This window comes from Idiotropiscis lumnitzeri, chromosome 12, assembly GCF_059441095.1.
Source record: "Idiotropiscis lumnitzeri isolate Australia: NSW breed Sydney's pygmy pipehorse chromosome 12, RoL_Ilum_1.0, whole genome shotgun sequence".
Taxonomy (NCBI): Eukaryota; Metazoa; Chordata; class Actinopteri; order Syngnathiformes; family Syngnathidae; genus Idiotropiscis; species Idiotropiscis lumnitzeri.
Window position 1 is genome coordinate 19,789,592 of NC_142402.1, and position 7,139 is coordinate 19,796,730.

Below are 7,139 nucleotides of genomic sequence, written 5' to 3' on the forward strand. Positions count from 1 at the left end.
TGCACTTCCTGTTTAGCGAGGTACCGCGACGCGATGAAAGATCAACTGCGCACTTCATCTTCTGAGCCAAGCGCAGCCTGTACGTGTATATGTTCTCAATATTCTGCGATCTATGTCAGTATTTACGTTCTAAAATGAATTGCGATTTTGGCTTATGATTAGCCTTTAAGCTAGTGATTAGCGCATTAGCTCGCGAACGTTAGCATGCTAACCTAGCCAACTGTTCATGTAGCAGCAAAGTGTGGTACGTGTTTGTTGTTACAGTTTTACACCAACAGGTGTGCAGGTGCGTTTCCCAACTCTTATCTTATTTGAAAGCCTTTCCTAGCAAGATATAACGCACGTGCATCGTTGACAATTTAGCTCGACTCCGCAACATTGGCAGGGTGGGCCGTCCACATGCTTGGATTCCGCGACCGCTGTCACCACCCCCACCTTGTTTAGTCTGAATGTCAGCGGCTATCAGCTCGCCGCCGCTCCGAGACACATTAGCGCCGCAAAATCGAACCAGAAGCGGGAAATGTGAGACCTTCGTGGCCACGTCTCACCTGTTAGTCAAACAAATAAACACCTAAGTACACGTTTCCTGTCCAAAAAAAGGCTTAAATGTCATCTCTTACATCTCTTTACCTTTCTGGCATGTTTGCATTTATTGGCCGATATGATGCTAATACAGTAGAAATGCTAACATCAAACTCTGGCTGTTTAAGTAAATAAAATTCCTTCGTATTCTGTAGCACTGTATAGAAGTCACACAAAGATTCGCAGTGACATAAAAAATATAGATTCACAATACTTTACATTGAATGCAAGGAAAAAAATAAATACAATTCAAAACAATCTAGTCCAGCTGGATTAACTTTAAGACAACTTTAAATGTTCTTAAATGGTATTAAAGTGTAACAATAAAATAGGAGTCACTTCCTCATGTGGCTCTCCTTTTTTAACATTCTCGCCTAAGTGAAAAAAAAAAGTTATGCTCCACAAGAGCATAATAATGAAACAATACCTTAACTTTAATCGTGGTTGCGGAGACTTGTTGATTTGAATGCGGTATTCATCCCTCAATGGCACCAAAAAACGAACGAAAAGGCAAAAAGAGTTCTGACAATTTGGGGTGTCCCTCGAATGCTTTGAACTTTCGGGGTTCCACAGCTCCATTTACTAAGATGGCGGTTATTAGCATTGTGCCAGCTAGCATGAACTGCGATTAGCTATTCTGTCTGTGTGGTCTTTATGCAGACGTGAGCTTGAAGGACATAAACACGGCGGCGGATTGGCATTCAGTGGAGGCAGTGAGGGAGAACCGTCAGCGAAAACTCCCGTTTTGATTTGCAAAAATACATGAAGCAATTTCCCAGCGCTGTGAGAGAGTTCCTGCTTTTGCTTGGTTTTCAGTAGAATCAATCCAATGACCAAAAACGATCATCTCAAGAATCTCGATGAACAAGCTGAGGTCATAGGTTTTTTTTTTATGATGGGAAATGTGTTTTCTAAACGCTTTTATGCATAACATTTGATCACTGAAGTGCCTTCCCACCCATCAAGTGTGAAACGAGCCAGAGAGGTGAAACGCGACACCAAAACCAAAAGGTGTAAGCAGATTAGCATTAGCTAAGAGTGTTAGCTTCTGATAAGCAGCACTAACTTGATTGAGTGGTGAAGTTGTCGACGCAGTGAGGGTTGCCACGAATTTTAAATTAAGAGACATGTCAGCTGCACACACACACACATACACCCCCCCCACCCACACACACACACGTTTCCTCATTCAGTTTTTTTTTTGTCTTTTTTTGATGAAGTGCTGCCTCTACAAGTGAAAATCGAATCTATGCTGTCTTGTTGTCGCCGTCGTTTAGATTCCAACTCAGCATTGACAAAATAATATATGCGCCGGTGCACTTGCATGAGAAAGTGTCATTCTTCATCCTCAATATATTGCATTTCGCAGAAAACACCCGGAGCTGTTTTAAATTATTTCATAAAAATATAAATGACAAAAAAAAGCAAAATATGTCTACTTCAATCTTATTGTCCTGTCAGTGCAAGGAACATGATTGACCTGAATGGTCATCCGATACCAAGACGGTGGTGGCTACTGTTCTTCATCATTCCCTCTTTGGAAGTCCCGCATATTCAATATTAAACTGTGAAAACGTTTCGACAGGCGCTTCAGGTAAATGATCGAGTGTAACGACCCGCAGCCACTCAAGTTCCCCTAATAAAGCCCCCAGAGGCAGTACCATCATGGGGTGTTGTGTTGGCGCCACCCACAGGCCAAAGAATGCATGTGCGCTTCAAAGCACATTCAAATCCGGGTCAGCAAATTATTAGTTTGGGGTTGACTTCAAGTCATTCAAATTTTGAAGATTTTCTTCTTTTTATCATTTTTCTATCAAATTCCGGTGGAGTTCCAAAATGTAGCATTTTTAAGATGAAGTGTGGTTCTCGTCTCTTCATCCAAAGCGCTTTCGTGTGTGTACCTAATAAGATGTCCCTTGAGCCTTCAGCCATGCGTGCATCCCGTCACTTTCTCACACTCTTCAGTCGACCGTGTTACGGAGCCACGACTTCAAACTAATTGAATAAGCGGCGACCCTGCGGACGGCCTCTCCGAGGGATTCGGATATGATCTGAGCAGATCGCTCCTCTGAGAGCAAACGCAGCCAATTTACAGCCCATTTCATGCTCTGCACTTCAGCAGAGCAAACGACGGAGGCCACACACATACGCGCATACCAGCGCAGCAGAGATTAAACACATTTTTAAATTGCCTTCGGACTAATTTGGGGTTGTTGTCACAGAACTTTACATTACAATAGAACCTTTTATGCCTGTAATTCCATTTTTTTTTTCCCGCTCATTCAGGCAGCCCTTCATACACGATTGTGTGCATCCAGCAAAACTCAACGCAGCTCTCCTTACCTTTTGATATGTGAGTGTTCCCGAATGAATGTGTTTTAGATCCGGGGTGACTTGGAAGTGGCTCTGGATCTTCACCCGGCCTATCTGATCATTTTCCATCATAAAACGTCACAATCTCATCGTATGACGGTTAAATATGAGATTTTCCTCTTGCAAAGCGCTCACATGACTTTGATGGCTGCACGCTTGAGGCTCGAGAGGAAAAAAAAGTCAAGTCAAGCGGGGTGTGTGTGTGTGTGTGTGTCTTTTATTACATGCCTCAGTGATCCAGGAAAGGGAAAGCATATGTCTCGCTGAAATACGATCTAATTCGCATTATCTGCGGACGCGCTGCCCCGTTTTAACCTCTCGCATAAAACGAATCATATAAAAGTCCATCCTAATTCCGTGTGTGTTATTTGTTATGCAACATGTCGTCTTCTTCACAATTTGACGGGCTCAGCTCTTTTTACGGTTGCCAAAGAGAAGTTGCACGTATCATCGTGTGGCTCGACTGAGTGGATATTGTGGCGACGAGCAACCCCCTGGTGACTGATTCTCAATCTGTGAAAACACAAAATAAGCGCAGTGCTTTGATTATGAAATTTGAAAAGCATATTATTAAAAAAAATTTAATAAAATAATAATAAGATTGAGAAGCATTTCTCTCAGGCTACCACTTCTGCTTTACAGTTATGAGGTTGTGGGTTTGAATCTCATCCCTCACCTGTGCTAGCGTGGATTTTTTTTTTCTGGTGCTTTTTCGCATATTTCAAGACCCCAAATGAGTTTCAGAGGGTGCTACAAGTGCGCTCGCTCCCGTGAAACGCGAAAGCATCACTAATGAAATGTAGAACTTTTAAAACTACAATCAAACATATTAGAATGAATTATTTATTTATTGATTTTTTTTCCTAAATTTTTTCATCGACAAGTGTAGTGTTTTACTAGTGGTAATTTAAAAAAAAATAGTGTTCAATTGTATTTAACTGCTGTTAATATTTGAGAACTTTGTGTTTTTTAATATTTTCTTAGGGGCTGTGGTTTGTTTTTGTGGTGGATGCAAAAAATAATGTTGGTTTTTTTTTGGCAGATTTGGAACGATATGCATAACAGGCATAGCACCTCAACACTATTAAAACTTTTGGGTGAGTTGATATTTGGGGGGAACAAATGCACTCAATTATTTCATGCATTTAATGTTGGTTTGCCGTTTAGCAGTTTTGTGCCGTCCTTGAATGTATTTTTTTTTTTTTGCCACTGAGCCCTTTGTAATAGAAAAATTAATCACTGTATGTGTTTATTTTGTGGTTTTGCTTCAAACGCTTCATTGTTGGGTGAGGATAGTCGATTTTTCATACGTGCAGTGAGATGCGCGCTCACCCGTGAACCGAATGAGGACAAGCGGCCTAGAAAATGCATGGATGGACTTTGCCATGTAATATAGTTCCCCTTTTCCAGTTTGAGGCTAACTTTCATCTTTTTCCATAAATGAACTAAATCACTTCCCCCGCCGCCCTCGGCGCAACTCTCACCTCATACGTCTTGATCACGAGAGAGCCAGCGCGGTCGGAGGCCATCTATGGTAGTTAGCGGTGGCCACCTCAAGTAGCAACAAAGATGTGTCATAAAAAGTGCGCTCAGGTAAATCACTTCTCCGCCTGTCATCGCCCGCCGCCACCGCCGGGATATTATTGGAAACAGGCGGCGTGCGCAACCTGAGGATACCAGTGCCTTTTTTTTACATTAGCATATCCAGCCATCCATTTTTTTTTTTTTTTTTTTTTTATAGTCGTCATCAGAGTGAGCTGGAGCTTATGTCAGATGACAGACAGTAGTATAGATTTTTTTTTTTTTTATCTGGATTGTTTTCAAATGCACTGGCTTTAGTAATTGTTTTCTATTTTCACGCTGGTTCATCACAAATTGTTTCATGTGATTAATTAAGCAGCCTCTGGTGGGGAAGAAAAAGTCCCTGGAAATTTAATTGAGGACTTCTTTGACTTCCTCCTCTGTCTGTTGGCCCGAAAACTAAGCTGCGTCTCCGAGCGCCGCACTGCTCGAGCTTTAGTGGCTTTTCCTCCTCCCCGTGCGGCCCTTTGCAGGCTGCTGACTTGGCAATTTCATCCGGCCAACCTTCCTCCATCCCGCCCCGATCCCCTGGTGTCCTGTTTACTCGCTGCAACTCTGCCACCTCGGAGACAAGCCAGACCGTCGAGGTCCTGCCGGCCCGGACAGCCAACCCTGCCCCTCGCCATGGGAACAATCGAGGAGTGGGTGTGGCCTAATGGGAGAAACATGACCAATAAAAGTTGCAGTGCCCCACAATATGCAGTTCATATTTAATACAGAGCTGGGCGATTGTGACACACGGGATGCGCCACCGTGGGTGGAACGTGATCTCCGAGTGCCAACTTGAGCGGCCAAATTTACGCATCACTGGGTGTTCCACGACCTAGCTTCTCTCAAACGATCCGTCTTGAAAATGGCCTTGCAAGCGTATCTGCAATTAAATCCACACTTTTCCCTCCTTCGGCCATCGTGGTTTCAAAAAAGCAAGAATATATTTCAGATTTTCAAACGGTCGGCAGTTACGACTTTCGGGCGTGTTGATTCCGCATAGCGCTCCCCCCTTACGAGTGAGTGTCTAATCAAAAGCCTCGTTCATCCCCTTCAATGTAAGGCCTGCGAGAAAGTCTGTTATTTTTCCACCAAGGTGACCTCACTGCGCTGACTTTTGAGGGGACAAAAGGGAGACGCTTGACCGGGAATCCCGTTTGGTTGTGTTCACTCCCACAACGGCAGAAACGCCCCATTTCTACCGACGCAGTCTATGAGGATCCCACAGGAAAGAAAAATGTCTTTCTCCAAATTCTACAGTTACACGTTCTATACCTTCTGCTCGACGGGAGGTTTTCTTACCATCCTGCTTGGGTTTCCTCTCGAAAGAAATGAATGTCATGAGATATGTTGTTTTGTACTGAAAGCTGGCAGGGAGCCCCTTTCGCTGTGCCCTCGATTCTTTGACCGAGTTTCAAGCGCCCTCTGCTGCAGTAACGCACCTCCTGCAGGAGCAACAGGCTCCCCCCCGATGATGACATCTATTTTTGCCCCGGGTGGTCCTGGCGTTGAACTCCGTGACAGCGAGCCCTCGTAAATGTAAGAAAATAGCAACGGCCCCAATTTGGGGGCGGTTAAAAGACGTTCCGCTCGGGGTCCGTCTGTCAGCGAGGCGTCGAAAAGCAAAGCAGAGCACCCGCCTATTGAAGGCCTCTCTCGAAAAAAGCTGACTGCCAGGACATTGTATTCTCTGCGAGGAGGCCCGGCCACTGTGGAATGATGTAATGAGTAGTGTAGCCAGTGGAGAGTAAAATAGGGCGTTGTATAAGAGGTGCTCTGTGGCTACTTTCGCTGGAGTCGTTGGCCATGTGGGGTTAAAGAGAGACTGCTGGAGGAAGCCGAGGGCGAGAGAAGGTGGGTGGGGGGATTCCAGGTGTGTGTGTGTGTGTGTGTGCACTGATTTTCTGCTGACTTTCAAGAAAGTGGTTTCCTGCTTTGGGCAATCAGCAGTGTTTCTTTGTGGGTCTGCTGCATGGTTCTGATGGGTTCTGCCTGTCAGACTTGAGGTCTGCTCAGAGGAAGTCAGTCGGCTCGTCTGGGGGGGCTGGTTGCTCAGGTCGCTGGAGTTTTTAAATGACCAGGACCTGCGTTTGTGCATAAAATGTCCACTAAAAAAAATAAAAATGTTGTTGGATTTACTCAATTTTATCCCATCAAATGATTGCATGAAATAAAATCATCTGGATCTCGATACATTTTTTTTAAAGTGGACCATAGTTAAATATGTCAAGATCCATTACAGCTATCTGATGAAATAAAAATGAGTAAATTCAACGCAGCATTTTTTTTCAGTGTCGAGCAGTGATTCTCAATTTTTTTTTTTGGGGGATGTACACGGCAAACAATTTTTTTCAATGGCCCGGTAAATATCCTAACACAAATTAAACATCACTACCAGAACCGTAGAATGACCCAAGAGGTCGTGCTTTAAACTCATTCACGACCAGCCGTGTAAATAAAAATGGATATTTGACGACTTAAGCCGTCAATGGCAGTAAATGAGTTTAGTGCAAAAAATGGCCACCCTTGACACGATTGTAGAAAATAAATTTCACAGCTAAAGGCTTTGCGGAAAACAAGGAAAACGAGCCTAAAAATTGAAACAAAAGCTGGAA